The sequence below is a fragment of the Sciurus vulgaris genome, assembly GCF_902686455.1.
Source record: "Sciurus vulgaris genome assembly, chromosome: 12".
NCBI classification, from domain to species: domain Eukaryota; kingdom Metazoa; phylum Chordata; class Mammalia; order Rodentia; family Sciuridae; genus Sciurus; species Sciurus vulgaris.
In genome coordinates this window covers 27716126-27733319 of record NC_136473.1, presented here as the reverse complement: position 1 = coordinate 27733319, position 17194 = coordinate 27716126, and the positions used below count along the sequence as shown (strand labels likewise).

At 36.3% G+C, this 17194-nt stretch overlaps 1 protein-coding gene across 1 annotated transcript in view; it reads left to right on the top strand.

Moving 5' to 3' along the window:
* The window catches only part of CACNB2 (calcium voltage-gated channel auxiliary subunit beta 2), a gene marked incomplete at its 5' end in the record, with an annotated part of 169961 nt that overhangs the window by 69129 nt on the left and 83638 nt on the right, over positions 1-17194 (top strand).

Sequence of the window (17194 nt, the reverse complement as noted above, 5' to 3'; positions counted from 1 at the left end):
AAGCTGGCTTTGAACTTGTGATCCTCCTTGCCTCAGCCTCCTGACCTGCTTTTTTAATGGTAGATATTTTTTAATGGTAGATATTTTAATGGTAGATTTTTTTAATGGTAGATATTCTTCCACTTTCACATTTTTTAGTAAACTTAAAAATTATGTTGTATTTATTCAAATTATTAGTTTCACTACTAACTCATTAAGTTACTGTTTAGAAATAAAGCTAGAAATAGTACTATGAATTTATTCTATTTTCTGACCAGAGATATTTTTTGAATTAATTGTATTCTCTTTATGATGGTAACTTTTTAAACAGACAAAGGCATAGTGATTCTAGAAGGTTGTGAGCAATTAAAACTTTTTCCTGTTATAAACCTTAAACATCTCTGACAGGCTCCAACCAGGCCAGACCTCTGTGGAGGTAACAGAGCTTTCTTTGGATATGAGAAAAAACAAATCCTATGGGCACACAGCTGTCCACAGACATGCTCCTGGACATGCCAGACTGGCTTTCATATATATAGCTGTTAATGACTGGTCTGGCGTCTGTCTATAGGAAGAATAGAACATATGGCAGTAAGATTAAAGGACTGAGTCAGCAGAAGCATCTAGAACATGGAAAGCTGGGGGGCTCTGAATGGATGTTTCTGGACCATCCTTTCAGGTCTCAGACCAATTGTACTGGGATTGGAGTCCAGGTGGGGAGGCAGGTGGTGAAACCAGGTACCCTAGATCTTCAGCAGCATTTTCAAGGCAACTAAATTCCTCTACTTATGACCAAGTGTAACCATCTGTCAGAAGTCCACCCTAAAAGTTATAAAGGGAGTAAAACTATGTAAGCAGCCACAGTTGAGCCACCTGCATGGAAGCTAAAGAATCCTGATACTGTAGCATATTGAGAGAGTGTATCCAAGGTTGTTACAAGAGAGTGAATGAATATTGCATATGATCAAATATTGCTACATAGCATATGCCCAGATGACAAAGAGAAGGTACCCAAACAGGGCAAGAAAGCAGTTCCATTGTACCTTGGCATGGGGTCAGAGAGAAGCAAAAACTAGTACAGTAGTCTGCCTTGACCTCAGATGCCTGATCCTTGACAGCAACAAAACAAGTTAGCAAAGAATCTAAGTAGAAGGAGACAGCAAAAGTAGACTCAAGCTACAAACTGACCTGAGAATAAAGTCCTTAGACTATTCAAGGAGTTAAATGAAAGTGGCATTAGGGACCATATTTGTTAGTGGGTTCTTGTGTTCTCCATCAGAAGATTCGGATAAAGGCACAACTTCAACTGGAACAAGACTCTTACTGGTACTTATCTCTTCTTCTTGGGCAGAAGGGAGACATAGCATTGATAGAGTATCAAACGGACCCCAAACAAAGAAGGGAGCTAGTTTTTATCCCCATGTAAGGGATACAGAGATGGGTTAGAGTCTAGGAATTTTAATTGACTTTGAGCTCATTTTCCAAGGTGTTTTCTTTGTGGGCACTGTGCATGCACTTAAACCTTGAAGGAGCTCAGTCAGTTTGGAGCCAAATGTTGCCTCTCTTCCAGTGGAATCGTCTTTGCCTTGTGGTAAGAGTGAGTGGCTGCAGCTGTCAGGACAACACATATGTGGGTGGGGGAGGGTAACAAATCATACAAGCAACAGGTGAAGAGTACTGGGAATTTGCTGTTTTGGTGACTCCTCCACTGTTGTCCTCTGTCATTGGAGAGACGATGTATCCTCGCTTTAATGACGCACCTGATTTTTGAGCCTGATTCAATGGTTTTAGAGTGAACAAGTGCCAGGTTAGCAAAAGGCACGTACTCTTAATAATTAACAAGTAATGAGTTAAGATGGAAGAAAAGAAAAAGCACAAGATGTACTTTCAAGAACTAACAAGTTATGAGTTAAGGTCCCTAGAATGTATTTGCCTGTTGTAGTGGGGCTCAGGGGCCGACTACCTCAAGCCTTCCTCAAGAGTTTTTCTTTATACCTGTATTTCTTTATACCTGAGTTTTTCTTTATTCCTTTCTTCTCCACCTTACCCTCCAGCCATGACCAAACCTTCCAGACAAACCTCAGAGGGCCTGGAGTAGAGGGTGGGGAAAGGGACAGGGTTATTCCAGTTTTGAGTTCACCATTACTTTTGGTCTCGGGGTCTGCATGAGCTTTGCTTCCCGTGAGGTCTAGAACACCTTGCGGGTCCTTTTGTGAACCAGAGTTGTCAGTCTGTTACCACAGTCCCCTTTGTTCTCTGTCCCCAGGAGGCCTCTGTTGAGCTAAGGCTTCTTGACTTCTGTCTTGCCTCTCAGGACATTGCTCTCCTTTTAAGGGGGAGATGGAGGAAAGAAGGACAAGAGAGAACATAAATGGCTACTGACCTCAAAACATTTATACCATAAAAATCAGTTTATATCGGCTAATTTCTATGATATGTTAATTATTTCAGTCTGAAGAACATGATGGTACCAAGGAAGTGATTTGTGCTGAGCCTTAGTAGAGGAGGAATAAATATGGGGAACTGTTTACTTATATATTAATTTTGGTATATGGCAAAATATGCCACTTGAAAAAAATTCTACATTAAAAACTAGATAAAAATTACATATCTAATGATTATCGTTCTGGGAATAAAATTTACATATCTAGGGAATGCCAAGAAAAAATGGAAGTAACATCATGCTATCAAGAATTTTCAGTGGTAGAACTATGAGTGACACATTTTTACAAAAAAAAATACGCACATATATATGCGTGTATTTTAAATTTCCACCTAACGAGTAGTACCCCTCGTATCATTAAAAATCATAATGGATACCAAAAATTGGCTTTTTCAATATTTAAATTCACTTCATGTCTACTGTGCCCATAGCCAGAGCTTGGTCCTCTTTTCCTACTATGCAAATTGTGAGTGGACCTGAGTAGGACTCTTAGCTAAGTTCCCAACCCAGACAGTAACAGCACAGATTAACTGTGGATTTTCTGGAAATAAAGTCAGACTGTCTCTGTTCTGACTATCCCTTGTCCTTCCTGGCAGGTCCAGATAGACACTCGTTGGGTAGAGAGAAACTGTTCAGAGGACATCCATTTGTCCATAATGTGAAATACAAATGCCAGTTAAGAGCAATACCCTTTTTTCACCATTTCTGAACTTACTTATTTTTTTTTTTCATCTTGAGGATAAGCAAGTATTGCTGATAGAGGACAAATGCTTATCTGTGACTTCTCAAGGCATCAAATATGAAGGATGACTTAATTAATGTTATCTTTAGTGGCTGAGTGAACTCAAGGAGGAAAAATAAAAGGTCACCACTTTCATAATTCCCTGTAGCCATGAATAATACTGCTGAAGTTGTAGCATATATTCTCTGATCCTTTTTTCCATCAAAATATTATATCTGAAGGGCTGGGGAGATAGCTCAGTTGGTAGAGTGCTTGCTTTGCAAGCTCAAAACCCTGGGTTCGATCCCCAGCACTGCAAAAAAAAAAAAAAAAAAATATATATATATATATATATCTGCAGGAATTATGTCATTAATGATTAATTAAAGTATTCATTAAAGATGTTTGGGATCCAAAGGCAGTCTCTGTGTCTTTTCCACTGAAACTAAAGAACTGGGCATTTGTATCTTGTTGACAATTCCTGATGTCCAGTTGCTACAAGCTCTTAGGTCGTAAACATTCATTTTAGTTCATCTTCATCTTCATCACTTGTAGTGCTTTCCAAGAGAACAACGACCTTTTTCTAGTTCAGAAATGGGTGATTATAGCTGAGAACTACTGCATACATTGGATATACTATCAAGTTGGAATGTGATAAAAAAAAAATGCTGAAGAAAATGATTGTTACCAGTTTTTCAGTGTGTCTTTCATTTGATGGGGAAGATGGGAAGGACGCTGTTATTTCTTTCCTTAATTTTTTCTTCCTTTTCCTCTTTAGACAAAACCAGTTGCATTTGCAGTTCGGACAAACGTCAGCTACAGTGCAGCCCATGAAGATGATGTTCCAGTGCAGGCATGGCCATTTCGTTGACGCAAAAGATTTTCTGCATGTTAAGGAAGTAAGGAAAATAATTTTAATTTCTGTCAGTTTTTCACCTTGAAACATCATTTTTCATTTCCTATTGCTGTGAAATAGCCTTGTGTAGCTGCAGTTGTATAACATACACTGAATCAGGACTCTCAAAGTTTTCTGATATAATGTACATTTTTAAAGTAGAAAGGAATCATGGGCTTCTGGCAATAACTCAGGGCTCCCTTGGGCTCTGTGGCCCAGAAATCGGGAACTGTTACAGTGGATGATCTTTTTTTATGCTTAACCTCTACTTTTTTCTTTTAAGGTTTAACCTTGACTCTGTGTAGTTTTTCCTGATGTCTGAAGTTTAGCCATCTGGGGAGAGTTTAATAATATCCAGAATTCATGTCTCTTCTCCCTGCTGACAATGTCTAAACTCAGACTACTGGTTGCCCTTTCTCCTCCTTAGGTGATACATTTCTGCAGTGAAGTGAAAGGGAAATGGTAGAAATTGGAGACAATGAGACAAGTAAGAGATATTAGGAAAATTATTTTCCTCTATGCCACATGTCTCTACCTGCAAGTTGACAACAATATAATCTATAATTGGAGCAATTCACCCTTATGCTTAAATTTTGTTTGGTGTCAACATATATGAAATACCTGCTATGTGGAACATTATGTTAAGTGACAGGACGTCCCCCTACATAATACTCTTTGTGTGTACATGAGATTTTCTTGGATCTGGAGGGATTTACAGTCAGAGCACTTCCATCTCAAGGATGATATGTCACAGAAAGCATATGTAAATTTAACTTATCAATGTACTCAAGGCTACAAGACGGCAAGGTACTGCCAATTAAAGAGCCTATCATTTCCGTAACATTAAAGATATATAAATATAATTAGAAAAAGTTTTCAGAACTGATGGTGCACTTAGAACCTAACTATAACAAAAACTTAGATTAACACAAGGTCCCCCTCTATGGCTGATGCTCAGAGGAGGATCTCTTTCTACCCTGGCAACACAAGCAATAAATGTTGGCATGGATATGGGGGAAAAGGTGCACTTGTACATTGCTGGTGGAGTTGCAAATTCGTGCAGCCACTCTGGAAAGCAGTATGGAGAATCCTCAGAAAACTGGAATGGACCCACCTTTTGACCCAGTTATTCCCACTCCTTGGTTTATACCCAAAGAACTTAAAATAGTATAATACCGTGATGCAGTCACTTCAATGTTTATAGCAGCTCAATTCACAATAGATAGATTGTGGAACCAACTAGATACCCTTCAACAGATGAATGGATAAAGAAACTGTGATATATATACACAATGGAATATTATTCAGCTTGAAGAATAATATGGCATTTGCAGATAAATGGATGAAATTGGAGAATATCATGCTAAATGAAATAATCCAATACCAAAAAGCCAAAGGCCAAATGTTTTCCCTGATAAGTGGATGATGGTACATAATGGGGGTGGGGGGGTAAGAGAAAATAGAGGAACTTTAGATTACATAGAGGGAAATGAGGGGGAGGGGGCAGGGGTATGAAAGATGGTGGAATGAGACAGACATCATTACCCTATGTACATGTATGATTTACATGAATGGTATGAATCTACATCATGTACAGCCATAGAAATGAAAAGTGGTACCCCATCTGTGTACAATGAATCAAAATGCAGTCTGTATAAATAAAAAACAAATTTTTAAAAGATTGAAAAGCACAAAGATAAATTTTGCCAACACAAAACACTTCAGGTAGATTTCAGTATTATAGGTCTCACTCTTAATTATTCTAGTTAATCTGATTATTTAAGGGAAAAATCTCTGTAACTCTTCGTAGGTCCCGATGGCCTCTTACTCAGAAGGGCTATTAATCTCACCCTCGAGAGCTTGTCCTACTCATGGTGACAGTTAGCAACTGTGACAGAATTCGACCTCATCTTACAGGTAGCACAGGCAAAAGAAGAAAGCAGAACGCCGTTATATGGACTGCTGAGCACACCAAATGCGTTAAACCCATGAACCAAGGGCTTCTTGAATTATGATATTTGAGGCATAGTTCATTGTAGTCGCCACATTCTCTCTCCATTGAAAATGGTTAATAAGGAAGAAAAGGATAATAGATTTGAACTTCTGTGCACTAATTGTACCACTTCTGATTTTGTGTTTAGAAATTTAATAATGACTGGTGGATAGGGCGCCTAGTTAAAGAAGGCTGTGAAATCGGATTCATTCCAAGCCCAGTTAAACTAGAAAACATGAGGCTACAGCATGAACAGAGAGCCAAGCAAGGGAAATTCTACTCCAGGTATGAGAAAAATGTCAAGTGTTTGTGCAAAAGTTCAGAGTATAACATCATATATACTGTTTGTATTCTACAGTTTTTATTATGTATTGAAAGTAGCATGGTGATATGGTCTATCAATAGTGTAAATACTATATTTTGAAAACTTCATCACATTTGGAAGAAAATTAAGTTAATATGATCATTAATGAAAATAGCTAAGGTCATACAGTATTAAACTCCAGCTTCAATGCAGGGGAAATCTGAAGTCCTAATCATTTGCTGAAAATACTCTGGCACAGAGCAGCCGTGGTGACTAATCCTCGTGTCTGTAGCTGCCTGGTATGGCAGAGAGATGTTTAGAGATGACAGTCTCAGACATGATTGGCAAATAGCAGTTCTTGTCATCTGTTAGTTTCATTTTCACCTAAGAAACTCAATTTTCAGTTCTATCCACTGTTAAGCATTTAAAGAGATTTACTAAGTATGAAATAAGTTAAAATTGCCTCTGCAGATAGCAATTATATGAATTATGTAATTGGCTGGGGCTGAATAATCCTTCCTAGGAGGCTTGAGGTTATTTACCCTTCACTGGAAGACTCACTAGGGGGGCTGCTCAGACATGTAGTGAATTTTAAGGTGAAACCTATGCAGACAAGTCCAAGGACATGACAAGCTTCTCTCCACATGAAGGATGGACTACAGGCAAGACTTTTGTTAATCTGGACAGCCAGGTTTCTGTTTTCTCTGGTTATATCTTGTTTGTTTATATGATGATGCAAATTCCTTTGTCAATGATAATATATTAAATATTAGCAAGGATTTTTTTTTTCTCCAAGTATCAACAAGTGAAATGGAATGTTTCAGTTTGAATATCCATCCTCATTAACTAGCATTATAACTGTCAAGCTCATAGCATCTCGTAACTAATTCCAGGGTTACCTCTTCATCTATAGCAGTGTACTCTTTCCTTTAATTGCCAGGATTCTGTCACATCTTTTTACACAAACTGGCTAAGTGTGTAAAATCACTCTTGCATTTACAGGTTTTTATATTTGTCTCCTAATATTAAAAAAAAAATTAAGACCTAGATTCTGGCAGTGTTTCAAAACTCTGATAAATTATAAAAATGGACAGAAATAAAAGACAATAACATTTGGTTGGAGAACTTGACATTTAATACAATTTAAAGTTAAGGGCAAATCTGCATCCTGGACATTTTAACAATGAGCAATATCTGTCAAAATTTTACACAGCTCAAATAATATTTTGACTATTAAACTGAAAAAGAATGTAAAATAAAACCACACTTAAACTGAAATTAGATCTAGTACTTTAGAAAAAGAAAACAATAAACTTCTGGAAGAAAATGTTTTGGTCCTGCGTAATAGGTTGTCCTTACATAACTGCAGAAACTGCCTTTATAAATACCACTTCTTATTTTACATACTGTTGGCTCCTTATTAAATATATAGGAGTATCTCTTAAAACCTTAAAAAGATATAGAGCACTCCTGTGCTCTATATATATAAGTTTTTGACGTTTCATGTTTGTTTGATATATGAAAATGCTAGAATAAAAGCAATAAAATCAGTTTTTTACTCGTATTTACTGTTGCTTATATTTCATATTAATATTCACTAAGTAAACATTGCCCTTTGATGCACAGACACTGTTAAGAATTCTAAGCTACATCCTTGTTCATGTATAATAAACATTAAACAATGGGATCATTTTGCCCAAATTCTGTGTCATTCTTTTAAGCTGCTCCTTGTGATCTTCATGTGTGAAGGGGCCATGAGAAATATGTTATTTACATTCTTTTATACTGATGAGAACCATAAATGCTATTGTTTTAATATTAGCTCCAAAAGTTCTAGGATACAGAAATATATCTTTCTATTGAATTTTTAGAATTTGGTGGTTTTCAAATGTCTTCTCTTCAGATATTTTCTAAATTAACCAAGTTTAATTCTCCACGTTAGCCATGCTTATGAAATGTCCTGGCTACTATCTGCTGATTAAATCAGAAGGTACTCTGTTTCACGTTTCTTCGTATGTCTTAAAGATTAGCAAGTTTATAAATTGCTTTGTTTTACTTTATAGGTTTCCCATGAAGGCTTGAGTACTTTGAATCTTAGTGTAATAAAAATAATCAAGCTAAGACAAAGGAGCTGTAACTAAACAAGAAGGAAACATTCAACTGGGTGTTAGCCTTAAGAGTCTTTGTATTCACTAATTCAGAAGGCTCCACATTTAACAAGCAAAAGAAATCTCTGATGTTTAGCCATCTGTGATCTGGCTAGAGGACCCGAAGCCTGAAGAAATTGTCCTACTTGCTTCCATTCTCTCGGGTTTTTTAGAATTAAACCCTGCATTTGAAAACAGAACAGGGACTATCACATAATTCTTTCAAGTACTCAAGAATCTCTACCTGGAAATTACCATCACATCTTTGTAAAAGAAGAAATAAATTTTAAAGTTCAATAAAAACACAATTAAGTAGTGTGTTCTATTGAGTAGTGTGTTTTAGAATCTGAAATAAGTGTCAGATTTAATATGAGTTTTTGCTTTACTCCAGTAAATCAGGAGGAAATTCTTCATCCAGTTGGGTGACATAGTACCTAGTTCCAGAAAATCTACACCTCCATCATCTGGTAAGTAGGTGATAAGTGCTGAAACAGTACAGACTGCATTTCATGCTTCCCCTAGTCTTATCTAGGTTCATGAATTCAAATACACTGAATCACTGTCAATCCTACAAATGTTAAAATGTATCAGAAATAATAAAACCCTTGTGGAATTAGCAACAGTATGAGACATTTTTTTTCTTGACTTGGTAGTGGGGGAAGTATGTCAATTATGTCAGTTTACTCTGAGTACCGTAGATGATCATGGCAATGAATGATCATGGGTGAATGCCCACCAACTATCATAGTATAATGTGAGTTGTAGGCCTTCAGAATGAAATAAAAAGAGAACACAGGGTTCAAACCCTTAGAAGAGTGAGGAATTGAACAATCAAGGGAAGATGGAGGTGATCAGCTTCCCAGAAGACACACCAGACAGGCTCTGTGAAAGACAGACAAAGCACAGAAATATCAACAAAACTTGAAACCTCTTGTGGGCAGAGTGACGCTACTTATTTTTTCCAAAGCAATGTTTTATTCTTATGGGTGCTAAATAAAATAAAGGATAACATTAAAGCTGAATTTCAGATAAACAATGAATTTCAGATAAACACTACAAATTTATGATATTAACATAAAAATTGTTATCTGGAAGTCAAATTTAAGTACATTTTATTTGTTTTATGTGGCAACTCTAGCATTTGAGTAGAGCTAGAGTCTATATAAGTAGAAGCATTCTCGTCTTAGCATGAAATAGCTCATGATCAGTGCCTTGATTTTCTAAAAGACATAACTGGGGGTCAGTAAAGATTGTAAGGATTGGCTGCAAAATGATCCTGTGTGTGACTCCCAGAAAGGTGAAAAGGAGAAAAGATCAAAAAAGAGAGAATTATGCCTCTATAGAAAATTGAGAAATTAGCAGTACCCTGACTACTATGTCTTAAGAACAGGATTCCTCTATTACTAATAATCATAACAAGTTCCTGAATGTTGATAGCTTTTAGAAACCAGAGATTTAGCAAAAACTACAGACATTTTTAAGTGAGCAAAATCTGAGCACAATGAGAAATTAGGATGCATATTGATGTCAAAAACAATGAGTTTATAACTTGCAGCAATTCTAAGATGCTCAAAATGAAGTAACTGTGCTTGAAGTGAAGATTACAGTACCATAGCTATTATGCAAGGCTTATCATTGATCTTGACCATCTTATCATTGACCTTGATCATTGTGGAGAAGGTCTTCACAGAATGCATAGGGGAAAGGAACCTAATCCTGCTCCACTAAATGTGTAAAGCTGCACAGATTCCTATATAGACCTCTTACCTTTCCTATATATGTGAAAGAATGTCTCCAGGATTCCTGAGGACTGCTACTAGTCTCCTAAAATGGAAAAATGCTACATCACATTGCGATAAAGCCCCTCTTCGTTTCCTCTAACCAGAACATTTCCTGTTAGCCATCTAATCATTTTAGCCATATAATGAAAAGCAGTGCATGCATTTTGGAGAATAAGTTCATGTATATGTGAAATAACATTTTATTTTATACTCATGTTTGTCACTACTAAAAATAAGTTCCATGAAGAGTGTAATAAAATAAAGATGACTTTAAACTTCACCACAGTTTTATACAGATACAGGACTTTGGAATAAGCTCTCTGAATACCAAGAGAATAAAATTCTTGTGACTGACCGACCTGGAGATGTGATCAACTATGAATTGTATAATAAGCTTATCTTTTCTGTGGTATTTTTCACATCAATAATTCAATAGATCCAAAGTAAACCTTCAGAAAGTTCTAGAGAGAAGTTCCAGGGACAAATACCCCACCTATCAAGAGTGGATTGGTCTGCAATTTAATCTTTTGTTTGCCAGAGGCCCTATCTATAATTCCCCTCAATCATTGCTATACCAAGGAATATAAGCATCTAACTGAAGTAAATATGCTTGGATGTTCTTAAGGATGTGGAAAGGAAAAATTTCTACTTCACATTTGCGTAATGGGATGGTATGCCACACCTACATGTGTGTAGACACATCATCCTTGAACTCTGCTCACCCTGACCCAGGTTCTGAGATTAAACAAAATTTACCTTTCAAAAAATGTTCCCAAGACTCTGTCATAAATATATACATACATACATACATATGCATGCACATATACATACATAAATGCTAGTAAGGAAAAATGAAAAAGCTATTTTCAAATATATGGAGGTGTCTTTTCCAAGTAAGTATTAATGTCTGCCAAGGAATGGAAATACAGGTATGAATTTAAAAAGCACTAACATTCCTTAGTAAAAGGAGAACCATGTGAATCCAATGTACTTATACAGAACTGTGAGGAAAGCTTGTTTCTTTAATGTGTTCTGAAAGTGACCACATGTTCTAGAATTCTCAAAGTTTCAGAATAAACTCAAATGCTTTTAGACTTAACTAAAAGTCAGAACCCGTAAATTGGAATGTTGTCTATTTGGGATGTGGGGCCCTTGTGTGGAAATAAAGATAAATTTCAGTCCCGACCCAGGCTATGTGTGTGGGTAGCCAAACATCTGGGCAACATCACAACATTTATGCATTTCCACTCTTCCTTGTAACAAATCCATCTGATCATCACCGCAGACAGGGTTTAGTGGGCAAAGCATAAAATTCAGTTCACAAACTTTGCCATCCCAGAGAGCTGTCAACCTTGACCTCCAACTAGGCATCCTCAGTTTCAGAATTGTCCCCTTGATTGTAGCCTTACTAAGCCCAATAAAAGGTGGAAAAGAGAAAGAGTATGTGGGAATTTATGGCCAGAGGGAAATGCATTTAATATTGGTTAAGACCTGTAAGACCTGTTATAGGAACAATAAAATAATGGTGCAGATCCTCTCCTTAGTCCAGAAAGTTACTAACAGCGATCTTCTTTGTTGGGATTCAAGAAAAACCATTCCTCAAGACTTCATTTTTCAGACTCTTCCCAGGATAATCGTTCAATAAGCCCCATAAAAAAATACCTATATGAACAAAGGATTAACCCTAGTGTGGTATAAAAGCCAGGTAGGTTCAAAGCCCTGGGCACATTTTATATTTTTCTTGGCACACCACATACTGAACCTTTTAGTTACTCCACTTGCATAGACAGCAAAAAAGAAAGACATGTTTACTAGGTAAATATGTGGAATTTATTTAGTTCATTAGTACTTTCCCTTGACAAAAAACATACCTCATCTACTATGTGAGCCAAAACTGGTATTTGTAATATTGTACAAACAGTGCCAGGTATTCACTCCATCACAGGTTTTTGACCTTATCAAATGAAAAAGAGCAATTAAATGAGGTCCTAATTTTCAGGGCTGAATGATCTAATATACATAACTACAAAATTGAAAAATAACATGATGCCTGTCAGATGATCTCCCATTCTTTGGAAGGTTAAAAGAGGCTATTGTGAGCAGCAGTTCAGCTTGTGTGTCAGGAATGGTAGATGTGTTGCAACACCAAGCAGTCTGTTGTTCCAAATGGTAAAGTATTCCTTCAATCTGAATATACTGTGGTTTTTGTTAGAGGGTTAGCATGTATGATGTGGTGTTTTCCTGTGGTGAGTAAATTTCCTTCTCCCTGATTTACTCTCAACCATAAAGTAATTTTCTAGTGAGCTCAACTCTGTGATACCCTCCTGAGTCCTGACACCAAGTATGTGACTCCCTTGAGGAAGCAAAAGGAATTGAAAGTGTGCACTCAGATTGAGAAGAGACCTCACCCAAAGGGCTGCATGGCATAGGGACAAGAATGGACTCACTGAGGCAGGAGAACTAGGTTCTGAGTCCTGGTCCTGCTGAGTTGTCGCTGAGAACAAGTTGCATAAACTCTGAGTTCAGCTTTTAAATCTTAAAAATAAGAGGGTTGAAGTTGATCTTTAAGTGCTTTCATAGTTGAAAGAATTCTATCATAATTACATGTGGAAACATTTTTATAAACTCTGAGATTATGTATTCTTTTTTCATTTGCTACTTTTTAAGAGCTATATTTTCAGGTTGAATGATTTCAAGTGGAATCACATCAAGCAACAATCCAAAACCTTCACTTTACAGTGGGGAAGAGCAGTGGCTCTCTTAAGTCTTTGTGCCCTCCACTCTGCCTGCTGGGTCATATCCAGTGGCTTTATAAGTCCTCACAAGTCTTATTGTTTTCATTAGACTGGTATCACTTGGATATCATTAGATCCAGTGTTTTCCAATTAATCTTTGATCAGGTCTTTCTGAGGGTGCACATATCATTCATTTTAATCCTATCTATTCTGGAACCCTCTCTGAATCATTTGCCATGTGTATGACTCCTTTGCTTGGATTGAGGAATTTCTATTCTCTTTCCCTCAAATACCTGTTGCAATTGTAGTTAAACCTTTTCACATGGCCCTTATTTTCCACAAAATTAAGCAAAATTAGAAATCTGAGGCACATCCTGTTAAGTTTCCAATATAGTTGCCTTTTATCTAAAACTGGGTTGAGATACTGTACAAAGTGAAGCTGAATGTTCTGTACCATAGTTTTATATGGTTGATATGGAGAATATCAACATTATATTTAAAACTATAAATTAAAAATGTTTTTCAGAATATTCAAGAGATTTAGCACGAAACAGATTTGTTCAAGCAAACATCTAAGGGTATCTTTCAGTTTTGTCAGATTTGAGTACATTGCATTCTTAACGTGCTGTACCTTTAAATTTTACTTTCTTTGTGCAGTGTTGAACACTTATGATAGATTTTTTACAGTGGTTAGTTTGTTTTCATTTTATTTTCTTTATAACCTGTTTTTCCTCTCCTGTCCACCTGATGATTTTTGAATTGTTTGTCTGTATATAGCTATAGACATAGATGCTACTGGCTTAGATGCAGAAGAAAATGATATTCCAGCAAACCACCGCTCCCCTAAGCCCAGTGCAAACAGTGTAACGTCACCCCACTCCAAAGAGAAAAGAATGCCCTTCTTTAAGAAGGTAACACAAACTTCCCAGCTCCCGTTGTCCACCCGCTCAACTGCACTGCGTCACATTTCTAGTCCTGTTGACTGTCTGTGTCCTTTGACAAGCCAATAACATGCATGCTCTGTTATTCTTTGTTTCTTTTCCACGCTGCTGTAGCTAAGCAGAAGCAGAAATCGGTAAGTTTACATTGACATAAGCTGTGTTTATCCTGCCACTGGCATCATTAGCATTAATTCCCACCGTTTTATTAAATACAATCATTTCTGCCCTAAGAAAAGAACCTATCAACAGCTAATTGAGTCCATGCATTTCAAACCAACTAAATTCAGTGACCTGTTAAAATAATACCATTACAGTACTTATCCTTTTTGATGGAATAATATCTACCACCAAGGGAATTTGTTTCAGCATTCAAGGATGTCCAACACTGACAACTCCATATAATGCACCTCAATTGTGCATGCTTATTCTGTCTGTCTTTGTCTTTCTTTTTTCCGGAAATTTAACTTATAATCAAGCATATTAAAGCAGTTACTAGATACTGATTTATGATATCCAGATACATAGCTTGTACTAAAAAGATTATTCAATATTTAATTTAGTCAGTATTTAAACTTCTAATCCACTAGGTGCAAAATCTGCAGATGAACAAGACCAGTGGAAAACTGCAGGCTTGTTTTGGCGGTTTACTGTGAGTTTTTTCCTATTGTCATATATAAATACTCTCCCAATGTTCTTGCCTTCTCCATCAGTCAGATTTCAGCATCTCACCTGTTGGACAATGGGGCTGGTGGCCATGCATAGAGCCTTTGCCATTGGCCAACCAAGATGCCTAAGCACTGATGCTGCTTGTCCCCTGACTGGAAATTCCAGGGATTTCCTGAGCTCTCTTTACACCAGATAGCCTGATTCCTTTCAGCATGTTTTGTAGCTTCAAAGCATTATTTTTTAAAGGAGCACATACCCCCAGATTTACATTTTTTTTCCCCTTCTTACCACTTTCCAGAAGCTACTCTGCTGACTTTTAGACTCATATTTCTTAATGTCACCAAGTCTGGCACAACCATAGGAATATTCTGGCACACATATATGAAGTAAAGTCTACTCTCTGCCCCATAGTATCTCAATACTAAAATCTTGTCCTCTGCAAACAGTGTTTTACTCTGTAGAGGAACTCAAAGGTTATTAATAAAGTGTCAGATACTGAACCCTACACTTGCATTTTTTGTTTTTTATAAATTTATGGTTACCTTAAGAAGGGAAAACCTCAAAACTCAAGACAAAACTTAAAACACTTCGATTTTTTGTGTTAGCACAGAAAGCCCCAATTTGATATTCATCCACACCAGTGGGCCTACCTCTCTGGTCCTATTTTCTGATCATAGCTCAAGCTTGAAGCCAAGTGACCAGCAGTGTCCATAGGTTAGGAATGTAGAAAAACCATCATTGCTAGGCCACTCTGGACTTCACAGAATAGGAACAGCCACTTAAAACCATGATGTTAAGATAGTGTTTGAAGTTTGCTTACCCTTAAATTTCAAAACTTTTAAAAAGGTTTATCACCAAAGTTTCCACTAAAAAAATTCAAACAAAATAGGGTGAGCAGGAAAGGGTAGATAAAAAGATGTACTCATCAATAGGGGCACAAAGTACCATATTCCATCAAATAAGGTAATTTCTGTAGCTACCGTTATTAAGAAGCCAATTGATTACCAGCATGGGTAACCCTTTGCTAGTTGACAGTCCACAGATTGGAGGCAAAGAGCTATCAAATATGGCGCCACTTTCAGAGTTAAAGGCTTGGAAGTAAAATTTCTTGGTAGCTGTTATTAAAATGCATGCAATTTATATTCCTAATTATAATGGTGGAAAAGGTGTTTCTTATACTGCATAGTTACAAGGACTTGGCTTCTAAACATTTTCAGTAATACCCAGGTGGTATAAAACGTAATAACTGAATAAATATGCTTATGATGCCTTGGGCACTGGTATTCATTCTTCTTATGTTATCAGATCTGTGGTAAAACTTCAATGTAGAGCTCAGGGGGAAAAGAGCTTGAGATTCAACAATAAGACTGTTTTTCTGTGTTTTAGATTGCTTTTAGAGTGGTGCTTGTGTGGCATTTGTGCTGTCACTGTTATTATGTTTGTCTCTTTTTTCTGTTCAAAAAAATGTATTCTACCTTTATTGTGTCTATTAAAATTAATTTCAAGAGTTAGGTAAAATTTTAATCAGTAAAATGCGACAGCACAGTCACAGTAATATTTTTCTCCCCTCTGATTGATTGTGCTGTCTACAAATATTGGTGAAATCTCAGACAGAAGCTATGGAATTTGAAATGCTTTTTAAATCCCTCCATAAGCAACTTAAATTCAAACAAAGTGAAAAAGTTTGTAATAAGTGATTTTAAGCAACAAGAAAATGTTCTTCAGTGACAGGCTGATACAAAAATTACATTTGCACAGCAGTTTATCAAATTCTTAAAATAGTTAAATAGTATTGTTCTTTTGGTGCATGTCATTCTTTAAATATATATTTTTTCAGGAACTCCTTTATGGAGTCATATAGAACAAAAAGTCTTAATTTATTTATCCCAGTGTCTAAGGCTACATCTATTGCTCTCCTGCATTTCTTTAAAAAAAAAAAAAAAAAAAAAGATTATTTCTGGGTCAATGTAACCTTTTCTGTTATCAAAAGAATATAATATACAAATACTATCAAAAAATCAATCTTAATGTAATCAAATTAGGTATTATATAATTTTTTAAAAAAATTGTATTTGAAGCAAGCTGAAAAGTGTTGATAGTTTTAGAATTACAACGAAATTTAGCTCCTCCCCTGCTCTTCCAAAAACAAAAAAAATTACTGCAGAATACATGAATTAGTTATGCAACAGAAACACTACCTAAACTACATTTGAGAAGCATATTACATATGCAAGTTGATAATGAACCTTTTGAGGCCACTGAAGCATGGCTGAATATATTATTACACAGTAATCACCTTCCTTCTCAGACACAAGGTCTTACATTTATGTTTTAACATGCCAACATATAGAAACTAAAAATCCAAAAGCTTTAAATACTAACCTGGGAACAGTGATCATAATTTCTGTTTACTGGAGCATACATTCATGCCAATTTAAATGCTCACAATAAAACAAAATTTTCAAATATTTGGTAGTGAGATTCAATGTTTTGAAATTAGGTTTTATGCAGGTAAGACAAACATCTAAGATGCAAAGATAATGGAAGATTTCTTTCTTCCATAATTAACCATGGTCATCTCAACTCTTC